At 33.9% G+C, this 21660-nt stretch overlaps 1 protein-coding gene across 2 annotated transcripts in view; it reads left to right on the top strand.

Annotated features, from left to right (window-relative positions):
- The first annotated feature begins 552 nt into the window (after positions 1-552).
- The window catches only part of LOC100376251 (glycine receptor subunit alpha-2-like), an 82768-nt gene continuing 61660 nt past the window's right edge, over positions 553-21660 (top strand). For both annotated transcript variants that reach the window (XM_078006621.2, XM_085507957.1), the window contains exon 1: positions 553-639. The gene's annotated coding sequence lies outside the window, so the exon portion shown is untranslated. The remainder of the gene's footprint in view (positions 640-21660) is intronic.

Genomic DNA, 21660 nt, shown 5'->3' on the forward strand with positions numbered 1-21660 from the left:
AACTATATATATAAACACATTTCTTGTGTAGCATGCATGTATTACGATTGATACCACGATCTCCCAATAAGCAAATAAATATAAAAGATTTAAATTATAAAGAATATAGTTGATAACCGATTTAGATACGAATATTTTTTCATTATCTACCGTAACGTGGAAAGATTTTTAATCAATGCGCCTTTGTCTCTACAGCGGATACAAGACACAGCATAAGAAAATACATTTTCTTTAATTGCATGCATTGAATGGAACCTTCTTAGTTCAAGAAGACCTTTTCCAGCAAAGTATAATTTCATTCGGTGTGTACACATCATTGATGGCCATGCTCATGAATTATTCATGAGCTGTACAGGAGAGAGGCGTTGTATATTTAATTATCTCTCCCTCTCATTCTTTCTCTAACTCTGACAGTTGGTGCGCCGTACATTGTTAGACGCTAGGTATACACACTACACCTGTTTTCTCAGCAAGCGTGACGTATACTGTAGTAGCGAATTCGCAGTTGACTCGTCGGTGCATACTAAGTCTTATTCATCAGGAATATAGCAAACTGTTGGCGTTTGGGTGATTCGCCTTATCCGTGTATATGGGGCCACGTGCACGAGAACATAGCACACATAAGACATAGTTACTGAGGTTAGTGTATTCCATATTGTCGGATGTTTTCAGTAAGTAATGTGTATATCAACAAAATGTCTGCTTGAATATTTAGTAGTTACAACGCCATGTCCTCTTAAATATTTAGTAGTTTGTTTAATGGAATGTAGCCTACTATTGTCTTTATATCTGTTCGCAAGGTATTATGTAGTACGTGAAATGTCTCAATCGCAATGTGTTTCGTGTCACAAGTCGTTTCGTCATGGCTGATAATTACTTCTATAAGCCATCGATGCATGATAAAATGTTTACATAAAATTGCATTAAACCGGCCAGGGAGTAGTAAAATTCAGCTTTATTGCATGTGTGCTGTTGGGTTCCACAGAGGCATGTACGTTATACTAGAATACGTTTTTTTTGTTTTTTTCACCGTGCAACCAGCGCAGCTGTATAGCTGCTTGGCGTATCTCGGAATAATGACTACCCGTTCAGCTATGCACCACGTTTACATTTGCTTCACCACACGAATGCTGTATTTATTTATAGCGCAGTTCGTGGACCTTTACAAGCATCAATAATACCCGTTTAACATTATGTCTGACCCGATAGATAATAAGTAACCTTTCGAGAACATACGTTATAATTCCGGACAGAAATTTATGATACTGTATATGACAATAATGTATGCAAAGACATTATTGAGGTTATACACAGGCTGTGTGTAACGCAGGGCGTGACGGAATGCACTCTAATATGCACAGTCATGGGTGGCGTATTGTGAACCATGGGATGCAACGGAACGCAGGGTGGATGTTGTTTTGATCAGTAGTTCAAAAGCAAATACCGATTTTTAAGAATTATTATATTTAGACGACGAACTTCATATGGCGCGAACTATAGTGAAAGTGCATTGTTTGTCTGGAAGAAAGCACATAGGAACACTTGTCAGTCCATTAATATGGGCTTTCTCATTTTCAGCAGGCCGCATGTTTTGGGCATATACTATGCCATATTTATAAGCGTTAAATTTATAATTATTAACATAACGTTTTATCCTCTGACTTATGTATCGCGAATGAGCATTGCTACCCTGCGTCAGCGGTTTGCGTATATTGCCTCGCTGCTATATCGTGATAAGCTGTACGGAAATGTAACACAACTGGAAACTGGGTGGGTGGGGGTGCGGTTGATTGGAGTTGGCGAACTCGCGTTCGAAACGAACGGTCAGTAGGTGATAAAGATGAACTACATTTGAGGAACCCTATATGTGTGTCCTTTTGTTCGAATTACCAAGCGAGTTGTGTTCCCTACGTTCGACACCTCCATGCTTCTAAGTGTAACACATGTTTTACTGTTTTTGTATTTTGTCGAAATACCAGACTGTGCACAAAAATGTAATGTGACATTATTGCGAAGGTACGTACCACAAATGGAGGAATCCATTGTGTTCTCAATGTTCTAGAATTTATAGATTCCGGTGGACAGCCTATTTAATGTAAATATACATGAATCTAAGCGAACTAACGCTACGATGCATGGTTGAAAATATCAGCGACATAATTGGCCGATAACATTCAGTAGTTTAATGAACTCCTGTCTGCATTCCACATTACACAAAAGTAAACGTATGGCTTTCCTATGTGACAAATCCGGTGCCGTGAGTACGTTATATTGTTTTAGATATACTTGTTCAATTCAAAAGTCACGTGTAAGGTGGTAGGTGATTATCACGCAGCTTTTGTTTTTTTTTGTATCGCGTTTGAGGATCTAACACTTACCCATTTTGTACGAGCAAAAACATTGTACCCGGTATCCTGAATCAATCTATCTGTTTCGGTGCCAAAAATATCAAATGTCTACATGTGGCAAAACAGATGGAATATTAACTAACGACACATTGAATGACCGGAGTAGACGCTAATGACGTAATGTGACCCTGACTGCGTTCATATTATCTGATCACCACGGTTCAAAAAACAACGTAGATGTTAACAGTACCAGGCATTCGACGATGGCGTATTTCTTGCGCTCAGCGAACGTGGGTGGGGCGGGGTTGGTGTGTTGCTGTCCACATATACTAAGTCAAAAGGCAACACTCACACTGATACTCGCAGTAGTATCTATAACAACGGATAGCCTTTCGAGAAAAACAACAGTTACTGATGACGTAACAGCATAAAACAGTTACTGGTACATCTACAGTTAACTTCTACAAGAACCCCCCCTCCAACCTGTAAAAAATAGTGTATACTCAGTATATGTTTCGAATTTACATTATGAGCTAGACGTGACGTCACACTGTGGCCATATACATTTCAGTAAATGTGTGAGATATGGGACTGGGGGATTTCCAGTGTATACTCTAGTGAATAGCTACGGCTCGGCTGTATGGGGCGCTATGCTATATCTTCTAACCATTCAACTTGCAGCTAATGCTATGTTTGCAGACCAAAACGATGTTATTACAAATCCATGTGCTGTGCTGCAGACGATTTGAATGTGTGGCTTTGCCCCTTAGGGAGTAATTTTACTCATTGTAACCTTAATGCAAATAAATCAGTCTGACAGTTCCCTTTGCGTTTGCCGAAAGCCGACACTTTTGAATAATTAATCACATCACCACGTCTTTAATAAAGGAAAGGAAATAGCCGAACCATCGAGCTGTGTTGTCTTAATGTATATTGATTATGCAACACATTATATAGAAATAATGGAATCATTTTTGGACAATTTATTTTGCAAATTTCTGCAAATTATTGCGAAGCCTTTAAAATTGATATGATGTCGTTAAAACATGGTTATTAACATTTATGACTCTCAAATTTATATAGTCTCATTACTGCCTAAAGCATATGTCTACAATATCATTTTATTACTGCCCTCTAAAATATATAAACATTTTTTTTTTCTAAACAGCGTGTTTCTTGTTATGTCTTCTACATTATGCAGAACAACTTAAAAATTAAATGAACATTTCATTTAACATTAAACAGATACGTAAAGTATTTTGATTATAGATTTATTATAATGTACTGGTGGAATTGCAAATTTGATTGTGGAAGTTGTGAAGATTTAACTACATTTACTATAATTAACAGAAAATCCTATTATCTCTAAATAGTTCGAAGTGTGTACGGTTAATTCAATCAATCACACACCGTACGTACATACATACATACTAATCGTCTGCTGTTGCATTATAGAATGTAATTGCAAGAACATTGTTAGGTTTATATCAACCTCTTAACACGTTCTAACTTCAATTTTTTTCTAAATAAAGCTGGCTAAACATCTAATAGAAAATGAAAACGAGTGTAATGGCCGAGTTAATTTTGATAATGCGAATCGTCAAAATTTCCGGATTATTCAATCTTCGGGCATGTATTTTACTGGATAGCACTTGAAAACTGAATATTGTATGTTTTAAAAATAGCCTATTGTTTCTAACAACATCCATAAAAAATCGGAATCCGCATGGGAAGGAATCTTACGACATGCGCGCATTCTCTCTTATAACATATTCTACATAATTATAGTAGTGCACCCAGTTCAATGATGAGATTATTCTACACACTAATTGCAATTACATAAATTATTGATTGATTATACTGAATTCTTAGCTCATAACCACATAGGGATTGGTAACAAGGCTGTCTGATGAGTGTTTGTCAATCATGTCGACTGTAGAAAACGTAGCCTATCCACTCAAGCAAGATATCTCGCTTTCAAATTATGATGCATTGTACATTGACATATCCATTAGCATTAATTTGCTGCAAAAATACCGGACAATCAATGAAGACCAATTCACATATTGATATATTCCTATTCATACTGATGACAATCAATTTCAATCAAATATCCAGAATTATCAAACATGTTAAAAGTACGAATGAAATGGTAATATGAGTATCCCGGATAATGAGCAATTGATATAAGGACACACACGTAATCATATTTCCGCTTAGCGCAGTTACGTGATAATTCGGAAGAAGTACTTACTAGCCGCATTCGTTTTTGGTTTAACATCTGCTATTGACTGTCTGCTACATTAGGCAGACGTTTATATCTTAATTTGGAATTAATAGCATGACGAACTGGATAGATGGCTATGTGCAGGTTGTACAAAGCCGTTGTGTGGTCAACTAGAATGCATTTAATTTATCTAACTATTTAGGCGTTTTTGTCTTATAAGTCTGTTCAACATATTTTCTTGTTTCAGAAGAAACCTAAATAATTCTATTATTACGCGGCACATGGCATTAATAAACTGTCATGTGTGAGAAACTGCAAGCAGCAGCCTAATAAGCTGGGACATGGCATAAATGAATTACACTATAGGCATTGGCACATATATCTAATTCCCAAGCTCTTTTGAATACATGAGAAGCTTTGGAGAACATTGACACATTTAAAAGTTACATTCCATCACAATGCAAGACACACAGGCGAGAAGACAGGAAATTGAAATGGAAAAAAAAAGAAATTGAAAAGGGCAGAGAAAAACGACAATTTGAAAATGCCTTAGGTAATCAATAGTGAGATGGCGAGCCCCAGCCCATTAGTATCACTGCAATGTTTGATGGATTTCTTTCAGGATTTGAAAAACTCTTTTCATGATTGATTTTTGCCAGCAGGTTCTGTCAGTGCCTAATTAGAGCAACAACTTAATCCTTTTTTCTACTTTGATAGCCAAAATGTCATCATATTATCAAGTAGATGTCTTCTCCCCTCGAATAGGGGGGGGGGTCGAGTGTAATATGATGGACAGGAACAGGGACATGATGTGATAGAACTAAGCATTTAGGAATGCCAAACATGTGAATTCAAATAGAATTTTCTAACTAACAGTTATAACACGAATATTTAGTTTCAGTATAGTTTTATGTACATTAATATATTCTACCACTGGTTTATTATTCAATATATTGATTCAAGACTACGTCTACTAGTAATGTTGTGGCAGGTAAACTAATCGAAGTTCATAGTAGATTTGGTATACACTGACAACAATAGCAACAGTAATACTCTTCCTGCAATGGATTAGTGGTTGTAAAATGATTTATAAACCAATTGAAAGAAATACGTGACCCTAGTTTGGAATGCATGAAATGAATCTTTAAACTTTAAACTTGTGTGTATACTGTAGAAGACGCTGTATAAAATAATACGAATGGACATATACCTTCAATTGAATTGTTTCTAGTCAGACAATCACACAACCATGTTAGCCGTCAGATTTAGAAAATATGTTCCATAAAATGTTCTAATCTGGTTCATTTTTGTAATCCGGAAGAATGTATATTTTTATTAATGTTAGTTCGAGAATATTTTTGGCATATTGAACACATTTATCTTGTACCTTACAATGTATAATACTAATAAATCATTGTATTTCTGTTTGCATATTATACTGTCAATTGAAACATATGGTGCTTTCAAAGTGTAATTTTATGTCATCTGTTTAAAAATGTGCATCAAATATTACTGTTAATTTTTGTCGCGTGCGACATTAAAAAACATATGGTCTGAATAGTGTTGTGAATCATACAATATTAATTTTTTGGGCAGAAGCAGTAGTCACGTGGTCATACAACTGTTGAATGGTAAATTATTATGAATTAGTTTCTGATATAACAGACATTCTTGGAAATAGCATACTCAAGTCTTATATGAAAATATCACAAATCTAAACAGCCTGAATTCAAATACAATATAGTGTTTTTAGACTGTTTTGTTATTCAATGTTTAATGGTTAGGTAAAACACTCACTCAAATGTAATGTTGTCACTGGTGATAATATTGTATACACTATTTTATATTGAATACATCATAGACATATATGATTTTTGCTTGATTTACATTGCCAAAAACGAGAGGCCTAATTCAATGCATTCTTTATTATAATGTCAACAACAAATTGGTTGTGAACTATTCGGAGGAATGTTCAGAAGGTACTGACAATCATTGCTAAGAAATGAGATGGTTCTGTTGTTGCCCTTTTTTATTTTCACTTTTATTAAAACTTTCTTCCTTACTTCCAGAAGAGTATACATCACTATCTTTTTTTTTCAGAGTAGAAACACACCACGTTAATACAAAATACAACCTGTCATGTTTAATGTTAGAATTTTATCAGTATACGTGGTGTGCTGTTTTGTTGAATATTGATAACACAATATTCATTAAATGTCATCTCTTCATGCATTAGCTTAATTTAAAATTGTGGTTTTAATGTTAACTCTCATTATTAGGTAGAACCATATTCGTAAGTGAAACAAACTAGATATTATCCGTCATTACGACATAAACCCTAATCAAAAACAAATAACCACACTGAATATTGTATCTTTTAAAAATATCCTATTGTATCAAACAACAACAATGAATAAATTTTCTCTGAATAACATAGTTCAAATACAATTTATGCTTTGGTGATTCGATTGCTTATGAATACGGCTCAACGGAGAGACACTGGTATTGAACACTGTTGTAATTAAAATTCAATCCATACTCTTTTTTTATTCTAAATTGAGTTCAGTTCGAATTAAATGTGTCTGTCTTGAGGAATATGTATTGCATTTCTCTAACCTTAACTTTGGCATAATTGGATTGCGTTTATAATGTAATATCACACCGTAGCCTCGAATAATTTGTTTTGCTTAATTTGTATTCGTGATAAATATTTGACCCTAGCATTAAAGATGCAAATCACCTGTCATTGATTGATGGTTTCTACATATAGTCTAATCTTGATATCTACAGGTACCGTATCAAGCTATGCATAACAAACTGTGTTGACTATGACTATGACTATTGAATATTTTGTGGTGTTTGTATTTAGTCTAGAGCTATAAAGTCTGGCATTCGAGTCAGGTAATTACCAGTATGAAACGGCCTATTTGTGAATAGCAGCAAACGTCACCGTGAACTAACAGGGTTGTTTAAAATAAGAATGGTAGCATAATGGTCATGATCGATAGACCTAAGTTCCAATTCTACATTAGGTTGAACACCATAAAGGGGTCGACCCTTACTCTTGGTGAATGTTGCCATAGTCTCAATGGGAAGGCAATCCCACTGTCAGAGATTCACTCAATAACGAATGCGACATTGGGGGAACAATGATTAAGGTTCCAAGATGCTTGTATGCTTGAGCCTAGCAAAGATAGCGTATTAAATTGTCATTTGATATAGATAAAGGAAAGCTTGACAGTCTCTTCTTAGTGGTCATTTAACTAGTCAGTATATTCATCTCTTCCCACAGGAGAAAGGAGTATTAGATAACAACAAACATCAATATTACACAAGGCGTACTCGTAGTTTGTAATAATTGAGTGTATTTCTCTGTACCAAGTATACATGGCATGGCATTGTTTTCTCCTACATTGTCGATATATGCTCAGTTGGCCCAATTTTATTATTTAAGCCATCGATATCATAAATGTTTACGGCACATCTTTCGACGTGCTGACATAACCAATTCAATAACCTTATTAGCTATTTGGTTGAATGAATTTATAGCCATTTTACAGTCGATTATGGCATCCATTAAGGTAATATTGTTATTAGGTAATTTCTTTTTTTGTTATGCTTCATGCTTCTGTTCTTACAATGTATTGTGACGCGGAAGCCGTAAAAAAAGTTATCTTGAGTTTCGTAAACTAATGTGGAAATTATATTTTGTGTGTGCATTCACCCCTACCCTATGTAGTGAACATGTAATGGATGTTCGTGTGCGTTTTTATGAACATTTGAGACGTTTAAGGTAATTTATTCATTTGAATGTTTAACTGAATTTGGTAGTTATATACATACTTTTATTTTCATCTCGGTATGTGTGAATCCATATATTCATAAAACAAATACAAATTAGATAAATCAATCTTTCGACCTTTATTTTACAATTGTTTACAATTTGTTTTGGTATTAGGAATATTTAGTGCCGCAGCAGCAATATACATGTTCAACATTGTCCCAGATGTGCGGAAGGGTTAATAGTTAGCGTGTCTGGCCAGCATCAGATGGGATTACTAGTTCGACGTCCGTTGTCGACTGCACACTCAGAAGTGAAAAAAGAAATGTGTCGTCCACTTGCCCTGCTCGGTACAATGCAATAACAATCATAAAGTTTTAGGTATTGAATATATTCTTTTGAAAGAAAGCTTCAATAATTTTAAAACCATATCCGATATAAAAAAATAAACATTCCTACACTATACCAAAACATCTAATAATGTATTTGATGTGTACAACAAAGCAGAGTAAAAGCACACTTCAAGTTGAGAAGAGGTCAAGATATTTATTTTATATACTTTTATTTGCGCAGTATCACAGTACATTCCACAAGTTATATCGACATAAAAAATTGCTTTTAATTATTTTGCCTAAACATTCAGGAAACTAAACCTAAACTAGACCTCTTAAGTTATCTTAAAACTTCATTTTTAACAAATTTATTTATGTTGAAAAAAAAATAAAGAATAAAAAGCGAATAGGGGGAATATATAAAATGCATGTGCATACTGGAGATGTTCACAAACGTGCCTTTATTTCAAACACAGACAATGACTACTGGACTGAATGAAATATTCATTTTACGCCCTCAATCGACAGTCGCTATGAGATCGCTATTTCGCACAGATATTCTCTTGGTGTATAGTTTATCAATAATCCCCATGAGAAGTGTCAAGGTTTTTTACTTGAATCCGAATCTACTAACATAAAACGTATGCCGAATATTTTACCTGATGTATCAAGGGGCATACCAATATTGTCCTAGACACCGCGCTTGCAGTGCGAATGCAGTCCAGTGTTTTTTGATGACTAACCAGCCTTAAATCGGTAAATTAATTGATATTTTTTTTCTCAAATCCGATTTAAGACATTCATATATTTAGGCAAATACAGATTGTATTTCGTGTTGAGTCAGATTTTACTCGATTCAATTTATAATTTATTGTATGCTAGTTTAGATTAGTTTCGACTTTTCATTGCTAAGATATTATTACAATTTTTTAATCTGTATCACAGTGGAATAGACATATCACCAAGTTATTTATTTTTCGTGGTTCAAACTGTGATTATTTGTAACAGATACATCTACACAGCTGATTGTTTCATGAAGTTCAAAAAGTTCATTGACAAATGTATTGCATGAAGAATACTAGCATATCAATGCTCGAACCGTGTATTCTCAGACATCCTGTGCCTTTTTGCAAAGCAGTTTACCAATGTTATTCTGTTAATGATAGTACACAGCGTCTCTAAATTTGTTTTCTATTATTCCTGCAAAATGCATTGTCAAATGTCAAAGTATGTTTTTCAAATTCATTAAATGCATAACAGATATCCAATGTGTTCATAAGACGTTGTGTCCGAGAGTAACGCGTATGTAAGACACGTTTGCTACATACCATATATCTGTTTAAGTGCACGCGTAAAATGGTCGTGTCTACCAATCGCGTTTTTGAACGTAAATTGTTTTATTGCGACTATCCTATCCACACATGTACATTTATTATCGACGATCCTTTAAATTACACGGTAACGAGGTAAGACATAAATGAACAATAATTTCTTCTTAGTAACGATCGTATTCCCCGATTCGATGATATACTCGCTGATAGAGACGAACGACGTGTTATTATCACTGCGATAAAGTAATAACCGTTAATAACCGACGCGTTGGCGTTCGCGATTAAGTGAGATGCACACACTTCTGCCACAATGTATTGTTATCATTGCATAATGATATTTGCAATGTTTTTATTTGATATATGTTTCAATTACTATTTTGATGATTCAGGGAACGCATTTTTTATTTGTTTTCCATTTAATTACAATCCTTACATGTGTGCATAGATAGATGGGTATGTCATGATATCCTGGCGTGTGAAAGATATTTCATCGCGTAATGCCTTTTCACAAATGATATTTTACACACTAACCTACATACGTGGTAATTTAGGATAAATTATGCATTCGTCTCAATGGCTAGCTGTGTACATTCTATAGCGATTCTATTAGGTATTTTCTGAATGAGTTATTTCTTTTTCTGCAAGTCTCGTGTACTATGAAAGATTCAAATACTCAAAGTTTTTGTTAAATTACCTTATTTACACGTAGTATATTGTCCCATTTAAATTGCCAAAACTACGATACTTTCACCTTTGCATTAACGTCGAATATATATTTATTTATATTATTGAGATCGGCAGGAAATAATATACGAACAGTGTGAAACGACTCAAACATGAGTAATCTAATCATCTTTAAGGAAAACGTACGCAGACCAAGTGTGAAACGGTAATTGTGTCAATTATGTTGTCGATTCAGTACAATTCATGCAGGAAGTTAAGAACGGAAATTAACATCTGACATCATGCAGTTCGCTGAAACATTTGTAACACTTTAGCTGTGATCAGTAAATTAGTAATTACACACGGTTGTGTGTAGATGGTGACATTCTTGTCGACATGCCGGATCTTACATTGGTGAATGTGCGCCAGCCTATTCCGAATGCCATTAAACGTGTTCCCCCGGGGGTGACATGCATCGCTGATGATGGTGTCACTAGATTACACTAACAGTACGCGATATTATCCGTAAACTGAGCATTATTCAATTACCTGATTACCATCCGCACTGGCTTTTACTTTCAAATTAACAGGTCACGGTCGGGGATGATGCAAATATAATTACTATTTTTTGCCACAATGCAAACACTACGATGAAGGCAAACACTCCGTTTTCGACATTGTGAAATTCTTTCGTTTTTTGTGTGAAAAAAAACCTGAAAACAATTATTTTGACAAAATAATTCAGAAATTTAAATTAAAAATGATTCATAACGAAATTTCCTACGTATAAATAATATATAATTGTTATAATTACTGAATGTTACAGAAAAAACACAAATTTGCTATATTCTCTATATGTTTGCCTTTTATTTGTCTTGATTTATGACTGAAAGAAGCTGAATGAAATGACAAACACTGTAGTGTGTTCAAAAACTTATGTATTTTTTTATAAATATGTATTTTTTGCATAAAGAATTTCGCAAAGTCGATAAAGAAAAAACTTCATCGCAGTGTTTTCAGTATGGCAATGGGCGATTCGAGAACTGGAGTACTTAATATGTGTATTCAATCCAAATTGGAAATTACAGCACATGACTTTATAATCGTGCTTTGTTGAAGTGAACTACTGAGTAAACGTTATTGAATGTTAGATTATTTGGTTGATTAATAAGTGCATTTGGGCATTTTATAATTTTCTGGTAATCCAATATGGCAACCAAATCATATGTGTAATCATAATAATGTGTGTAATGTATAATGCACTTCGTGCCCAGATGCTGGGAAAAACAATTGTAGGCATTTTATACTGTTTTGGAGTGGATCCAATATAGTTGCAAAAGTTACATGCCTTGTAGAAAAGACGTTTGAGGACCAATCAAGCTTTGACTATCTTCTGACGTTGATGTTTCATACAATATTTCTATCAAAAATGATTTTAGCTTTCCTGTGCCCCTGGAGGTACGAGTTATTAGCACTTCGAGTTTTATGTAAACGAAATGTTGGCACTAGCTACGATTAACGGCTTTCAAAAGCCTTTTTTATTAATCTTATCTCTACAATAAATTCCTTTATTATAGCATTGGTTCCAAGTTCCTATTTACAACAGTGCTTAATATATTGCAGATATATATGAACAGAAACATGGGATATAGGTAGTGTGTTTAATTGCCAACAAAATGACTTTTTTGGAATTGTTCTTTAATACTAATCATGCAGTTGCATTTCGATTGAAGAAATTGGTCAATTTCTACAAATTACACAATCCAAGATGACGACCAATCCACGTGATTGCTCTGAAGATGCTATGTACCAAGTGTTATTCCATTTCAACAAGCGGTTGAGAACTAGTTGATGTTGAAATGTTTTTCGAAAACTAAAAATGGCGACTCTGACCGCTAACGTTTTTGCGAATCTTACTCAACGTACTTCATACATGCTACACCAACGAAATTGATAATCTTTGACTCTCAGAAAGTGGTGTAATTAATTAGGCCGAACCATTGAAATTCAGATGCCAAAAAAAAAATGTAATGCAAAATTAATGTGTGTTTATACTCCAGGCGTGCAGTCTAGTTCTAACCAATTTTTCAGTGTTTTTAACGACTAACATACTTACACTTTTAAGAAATGGTAAAAATAATATCATGAAATTATGTTAACGTATTAACGTAAATTAAATAATAGTCTTCTTATGTATACAGAAAAATTCTCAATTATCAATATTTAGCTAATACATGATACCTTCGTCTTGTTTCTGACGACGTCCTTCTGATGAACATTTAAATACAATCGTAATCACCTCGTTGCACAGTGAATCATGATCTAATTGATCTAGTTAACTTTCGAGTGTAAATTTTGGAATAAATAGATGATAATGCATATTATTATACATCTGTCACCGTAACGCCATAAGTTACAGCGTGCCGTAATTTTGCGGTATTTTACAGGGTATTCTAATCCTACCATATAAGGAAATGCGAATACCAAATATGGAATGATTACGCGCGTAAGCGTCCTCTAATAATAAAAACAAACATGGCTGCCATGGAGGTTTGACCGGACTCCACACAAAGAAGTTCGCTGATTTTGTTCTAAACTTTTTTAATCAGTCAATACGCCGCGCATCGATACTCCAGCTGTACTGTCGTCGTGCATACTTTGAGGTATTCTCGTAATAACCTCATAGTATTTATCAGGAATCGTTGGTAATTCTGCTGTTGTTGATATATGGTTTGTAAGATTTTGTGCATAATTAGCAGTTCCGGCAAAGTATTAAAGTGTGCTCAAGTGCATTACAATAGAAAACAATATTCAATCTTTCAGTAATATGGAAAACCAGCATGTGTCTCATGTTTGTAATTTCAGAACACGTTCACTATAAGGGAATAAACTATAATAATATTGCATTTCAATGAGGTAAATTAACATATTGAATATCCCCTCTCTGCCCTTCTCTCCCCCTCCTCTCTCACTTTCCTTTTAACGTCAGTTGTTCAAGTCAAATATAATCTTATTTAAAATAAACGTTAACTGTAACATGTTCATACGAATCGTACCCTAGACTGGATACTAAGAGTCAAGCAATAAAAATACGCAATTATTCATTTCGGCCTCCCACGTACGTATTGATTTCAACTTTCCATTAAAACATATGAATGAAAAACAATCCTCCAATGGGACAACCTAAATCGATATTACTGCAATCAAAATTCTCCATTCCAGCTACAATATAAGATAAAGTATGACGCCCGTTTCAATAGAAATTAATCAAAGATAACTCATAGTAGAGTAGCGTTTTCATTTCTAAATATGAATCATTGATGATTAACAAAAAAACGAATTGGACATTTGTTACTTAGCCAAATGTAATCACGCAGTAGAGATTTTTGTCATCGGGGAAAAGTGCAAGTAAATGCAGGAAAGTTGAAATAGCATATCCAATCATAGATCATTAAACAAAAGTCGGATAGGGATACACCGGCCCCTATTTATTATTATATATATATATGTTTTATTTCTTTAATTATCTTAAATAGTTGTCATATTGCGCATACATACTGTAGTAATCTATTGAACAAGAGTGGTCATCGTTTATGGTTTCTTTCTTTCACTGATTATATCATGTATTCAATTTTGTTTTGTAATTCGTTCATTTGTTGTCCATTGTTTGTGTAATCTCAATTATGTACATTTGTGTTTGTCGATGAAATGGCCTTATATAGTTTACATATATATATATATATATACATTATACATATATATATTGTTTTACTGTTTCAACAAACATAAAAATAGATCGTATTGGAAATAGTCTTGTTTGAATGTTGTTATATGTGAATGAGCGTGACATTTCAATGCAAATGTGGTTGATGTTACCTATTGTTTATCAAAAGTGCGTAATGGTTTGACTTCTCCATTACTCAATGAATGATCGATTCGTTCGCTGGGGTTATAGTGATTGATACACTGTTCAGTAACCACAACAATTATTATAGCATGTGCCAGTAGTACACCCCATTAACAAAAGAAGGTTTTGAATATGTGCATTCTGAAGCTGACATTTAGATTAGTTGCATCCTGCTTACAGCTATCCGCGTTTTGTATGTGACATATCCGAGAATTGATTTCTGTGAACTGACCGCGAGTAGGTAATACGATGCGGTTTAATTTGACAACATGATCGAAAGAGTAGGGAGCAAACGTCATGTTGACTGTCAAAAGCATTCTTAAAAGGGTGCTCCGTTACAAGGCGGTGATATTTCATCTACTGCGTTGACACAGCTTGAATTTACTGATTACTCATTTTCAATTAAAAGTTGTTTTTGCTCAAAGAGCTCAAACAAATAAATCATTCTCTGCTCAATGATTTATTAGTCCGCGGTACATCACAAAACACGGTATACACAAATATTCAAGAGCCCTGTAGTTTTATTTACATTTACTCGACGTTCATCTGAACGTTTTTGCTGATGGTATTTCACGCAAATCCTTTATATCCAAACTACAGGCTACAAACTACACAGCAGCAGACAAGTGGTTTACGTGACGAAGCGAATATGTGCCCAGGTCTTGGTCAGACGGGTATGTACCTGAGCAAATGTTATTCAAAATTCATTAGAATAGATACATACATAATATAATTCACGGTATCTTATATAAAACTCGTCAGTTCTTTAAAGCACCATTGTTCCTGTCCTTATTTTCTGAAGAAGTGTGTTCACCCCGAACGTTCTGTTTTGTAATTACAGTTTGTGTAGGTGTAATGTTGGTGTGGTGTCTTGTTAGAAAGTTTGTGTTGGTGCAATATGTTGAGTGCGTTGGTCCCGCCTCTTGGGATATTTATATCAACGTTTGAATATGTTGTCTACTTTTCCCCCAGCAATAACGATTGGAATTTAAATAAAGTAAAACATGTTATACCTTCAGCAACGACAATCAATCATTCGCGATTTTATCTTTTTCAGAGTAAGAATCAATTAAAATTAGTTTATCGATGTTCATGTTCATGTTCAAAGTTATAATTGAACGTGAGTGTACACTTAGTTCTGAGTGTGCAGTTGAAATTTTTATGGTGGAAGATTTAATTTAAATTCCCCTCTTTTTAATGTCGACAATAGTAGTTTATAGGTAAACAGGGTTTTTTGTTTAAAAGAATACTCTCCGTGAAAACATTAAATTATTAAGTTACAACATGAAATTGGTATTAATAAAAAAGGAGGTGGATGCGTTTAGCTAGTCTTCATCAATCAAGCAGTGGCGACAATCGCCCGTACTACAAAATGCAATCAATTTAATTATTTTCTACTGTAACTAAATACTTATCACAAACAACATTAAATATGTTCGATATATATGGATATATTTTATTTGTTTAATTGAGGTAACTCAAGGTTTGTTACGCTGATGACCTCCACCGTGAAGGTTGTGTTTTAAGGTAGCATTGATTTGTTTGTGAGCAGGATAACTAAAAAAAACGTATAGACGGATTCTTAAACATTTTCAAGGAGGGTTTGCACTGAATACAATCGCGAACCCATTACATATTTGAACAAATATCGGTACATTAGCATTGAAACAACCAATTTTGTTTTTTTTTAATTCATAACTCTAAAGAATATGCGATTCTCATAAAAATTGCACTAAATACAAGCTCGAACTAATTACACCTGCTTATAAATAAGGGCACGGTTACTCATGAACCAACAATTCGGAGACGATTTTTTATTCATAACTCAAAAAGTAATTAATGGATTCTCATGAAATTGTCAAGATGGCTACCATGAACACTAGCAACAATCGATTAGATTACGATACATATGTGGATAGAATTGCCATGGTAACACCATTTTTGGAATGATTTTTGATATCTTTTTAACAATTTTCTGGGATGTTGGTTTTGATACGAACCGATCAATTTGATGTTGGCATATGGTTGCTATGAAAAATGTCAGAAAAGATTGCCCTTGTTGCAATGACCAAGCTATTAAATGCAGATAGAGATGTGGATTTGAGTGTTGTAAATATCACAATATATTCAGTTATGAGCAGCCTGCCGGAGGTCTGCTTACTCTGCATACTTCTCTAGTTAATTTCCCGCATTTTCATTGTTTACCGTATATTTTATTTGTTAATGTGGCGATAATTATTTTATTAGTAATTATTATGTTCAATATTTGTAAAGTGCATCAAAAAAAAAAACAAAAAAAAAAAACGCTACCCATGTGAAATGTCAATATTACATACATACACCTTATGCAGTATGATCTTCAAAGATGTTTGGCTGATAAGAGATGAAATTCACCCACTCCGATAAATGAGGGCATATCACTTCAATCTTATGGTGAAATATATAGAGATTTAAACTTAGCCATGTTAAAATATGTGCATTTTTCTAATATACGCGTCAATGTAAGTTTGGAAAGGAAATACGCACGCCACGCAACTTGAACCATAGATCAATGTCTGTAGGATCTAACAATTGTACAGTGGCGGTCTCTGACGAAATTACAAGTGGAACGCATAGGGAATCATAGGTCGGCACCCGAACCGTCTCAATACGTACATCAGACAACTAGTCATTACGTACACTATACGACGTTATAAGTATTCAATTGGGAAGAATAAACGTGTTTGCAGTTAATAACATTATCTCGATTCCGTGTGGACTGAAAGAAACGGGAAAAACGCTGTCTTTCATGATTAACAATATATTCGCTTCATTCTTTTAAATTTAGCTATTCGTAAATCTTTGAACCTTTGACTGATTCATCTCTCATTCTTCTAGGTATACAATTAATCCTATTGTTCCACATTGAAGGTTAGAAATTCCAAAACATGTTTACAAATGACACACTGCTTATTCACTTGTACCCCCCCCCATATATGATAAGTAATGGGGAATGAACGCAGTATGGATTTACAAAGCAAACATATCTAACATACTAAGCGGTGAGAAAGTATTGTGAAATTGAAAATGTTTCTATTTTTCAATTTTAGTATAGGAAATATGTACACATACATTTTTTCAATTATTTTTGTTTGCCATGATAACATTTCAATTTTTTCATTTGCACATTATTTTTTTATATGCATAGACTGCTTTTTTATGAGAATGAATTATCGTCGGAAGGTAGTAAACAATGTGCATACATGGAATAGTTATTTATACGTAATTGAGGTGTATGCCTCCTTTTCCGGGGTGGATGACCAGTTTTATTTTATATTAGACATGTATCCCACGGATTTTGATTGATGAAATTAAACCCAGAGGGATAACAATCTATTTGGAAGCTTAGCCAAAACATCGTTACAGACTAGACAAAAGTGCAACATTTTCAGAAAATTCAGGTGTTGTACATGTCATACACAGAAAACAGACAAAAAGGCATCGTATTTTCGACTGTGCCACGGAAACAATGGAGCATAGAAGCAATACTGGTAGCAAAATGTATGAATTCTATGTCAAATGCATAATTAAATAATTTATAATTACATGATAATGAACGTTTGTACCAGAATGTTCTGTACAATCACATTAGGATACCACATTTCTAACATACAATATGTTAATTAGCTTATTTGCATATATCTAAACCATAAAAACATAATGGTGCAAATGTGCAGAGGAAACACAATGAATTGGCGTTCAAATCACAAGAATAAACTTTTTCATATCTGCCGAGTTTGTAGTCGTCAAAAACTGAAATCTCTGGACCTGTCACAATATTCAGGCAGTATATGCTGTGAACTATTCAGTTATTCATTGCTTTGGTTGATACACACCTCATATGATTGAGTAGATAAAGCTAACGAGCAATATTTGGTTCATGTTTTTCCTCAAATTCAGCTGTTTTAATAAGTAGGTATTTCTCAAATTTGAAAACTTATGTTTGTATAATTTTGATTTTAACGTTTCTAAAAAATGAGACGCGTACATTTTAGTATTACAACAAGTAGTCAGACTTAGTAGCTAAAATACAAAACTGAAATTTGTAAGTAAATACAAGGGAGATAATGCCAAACAATGATGTGTGAGAAAGTTAAGCTATGTAAGAGAACACTAATTATTAACATATCTACATTGTCCTGTCCCGACAATTTTATATTGTTTTTTATATACGGTATATATCTTCCATAGATGTCTTTTAACACATGTGTCTTAAATAATACCTTTGTTTTAAATATATTACTTGCACTAGCTTAGCACCATACTGGGAACAAAATTACGTACTATGAATGCTGAGTGCACACTGTGTACATGCACATACAAGGACATTTTGTAATACCGTAATGAAAAGGTGTGCCAACCAAACACTACATGCATTTGTTAGTTACATTCCATAGCTTATGACACTTATGAAAATGTTTTATGTATTTACATTTTTTTTAGCTGTTGTTGATTTCTTATAAGTGATTGACAGCTAGTTTTGCATGATTTCGATTATGTATTCACGTCTATGAAGAATAACATTCCAGGTTCAGGTTCAATGCCCTAATAGACTAGACGAATTACCATGGTTCAATACATTACATTTTTACTAACAAATAAACAAGTAAAAAGAATTATATTATACATTGACGGTTCCCGCTGGGATGACCCATTAGCATACGAAACAAAAATGAAGAATAATAAATAATTATATAGGCGATTCTTGTCAGCCATTGAAGCTACATAAAATGCATTTTACGTCTATTTCGTTTCTTCACAGTATATCTTCGTTTATTATCGTCTGTGACCTATAAATAAACATTATTTTTTTCTCCTTATTCTGCCTCCGGAATGCGACGGGTCCCTGGGAGAACAGTGTGTTAACGTGAAATGTCAGACAGTAGCATATCATCTATGTTTCCTGAATCGTAGTCGCGTAGGCGTCTAATAACCACATGGTTTTTTGTTTGCTTTATATCTTCTGGTATCAGTTTCTTACATGATACGCGTTTTCATTACTCGAAACACGACAATGCGATGAACTCAGTTAACCCCGATGCTCGGTTCTCTTCAACTCGTGAACGAAAAACAAGTTTGATCTATCTTGCTTTACCATGTGTATTGTATCGCTTTGCTTTGTAGTTGACGTCACTCCACATCATACGTGCTTTGAATTTTGATTATATGAGTTATGCGTCTGTGAATTATGTTATAGAAGCTTTTCCCTTGATGACAGATATCATACGCATTAGATATATTTTTCTATATAGGAATATTTTGTATATGCAGAAATGTCAGATGCACTTTTCTTTTGTTTTTATGAGATTGGCAACATAATTTTATCTAAAAATGTATTTAAACATTATTTTGCGTTGTTCTCCTATATTCGTAGGTTTAGATGTTTTGCAGTAAAATATTTTCAAATGCGATGCTGATGTATACTTTCAAAAATGCCAACTGCATACATAATAATATATCTATTACACTGTGTGTGAGCGTTATTTAAAATAAGGGTTTGACGAAATATAGAATGATGTGAATTTGCGTACATGGAACTCTGATTATGCTTACCACGTATTTATGTTTAGAATTTGATCGAACACCTAATAAGTCCTCCTCGCATTTTCCAAACGATTGCTTCCAATGTGGAGATATTGTATCTAAATCATATTGTCCAGTAGATATATTCTTTACACCAATGTCAGTCCTATATTCTCTGGGCTACAAATTTATTATAACAGGGCGTCAACAACTTGACGCATTTTAGGTGGGCGTGTACAGCAGGTAATCACTTAAGTATAGCACGTGTTCACAGTGATCCAGTGAAATCGTAATGGGTGTATTTTGAAGAAAGTCATTGATTAAAACCGCTTAATTCGGTTAGACGACGTAGAAATTCAGATCATACACTTGCGTCAAATCAAATAACAGGATAAAACAACCCATTAGATTTACTCGATATACCGATTCATTTTCAGGGCTCGAAGAATCAAATATTCTTAATAAGCCAAGTAAAACATTTGTGGAGTATTACTGACTGATCGATCGATTGATTAATTAATTATTTGATTCATTTATTCAATAATATATTGATTGAGTGAATGATTAGCGAATGACTGAATGAATGAGAGATTGCATTCAATGCATCCTTATATACGATTTCTATGCTGTGCACGATCAACTAAATTATTATTTGACTTCATATGTATCTAATCTCCAATAGATTTTTCATATTTGAAAAAATAACACAGATCCTGTTGCACTTATTTCGTGACTCAAAGTGATCCAGAGGGTGCTGCTTGACGTCATCATGCAAACTTGTGTTGCCTCTTTCGGTTGTTTCTCTGTGATTGAGACTTGAAAAAGTGTAATATTATTAGCAACTTCTGATTCAATTTATTATGTTGTGACTTTACAACATCCATCATGGGTGATGTTTATGTGCTCTGTAATGTATGTGATCAAATATGATATTGAACATTAGTGATGTTGGGAACAAACTGAAATATACATTGAGTTTTGAAAAGTCAATTGAATAGGCAAGACAACTTGAAGTATCAAACGTTTCTGATTTTCTGATTTCAAGTGAGGTATATGCACGTGTAGTTAATAATACCGTGGTGTGGTGCTGTGGTGTGTTATTCTAATAGTCACATTAATACTAAGAATCTTGTAAATGTCACAAAGCCGAAATTTACCACTGAAACGCGAAATAAAGTTGTATATGTTATATCATTTGAAAGAATTCTTCAATCATAAGTCCCCATTGTACTTTCTTCTCAATAAAAATTCTTAATATAATAATTATTATAGATTGCGCTCCCACCATAAAATAATATTGGTTTGAACCGCTTAGAGATAAAATATGTGTGTGAAAAAAAATACAACGAAACACTACAATAACTACGGGACACATGACCAAGATTTGTATAAAACAAAAAGAAAGCCGGTCATGTTGTGTAGCTATGTCAAGGCCTCCAGATTGCACTAGAATAATCCATGTCCAAACAAGGTGTTTCGCAGAATAGGAATATTTATACCACTCTTGTT

The sequence above is a fragment of the Saccoglossus kowalevskii genome, chromosome 14 (assembly GCF_978046115.1).
Source record: "Saccoglossus kowalevskii chromosome 14, keSacKowa6.1, whole genome shotgun sequence".
NCBI lineage: Eukaryota > Metazoa > Hemichordata > Enteropneusta > Harrimaniidae > Saccoglossus > Saccoglossus kowalevskii.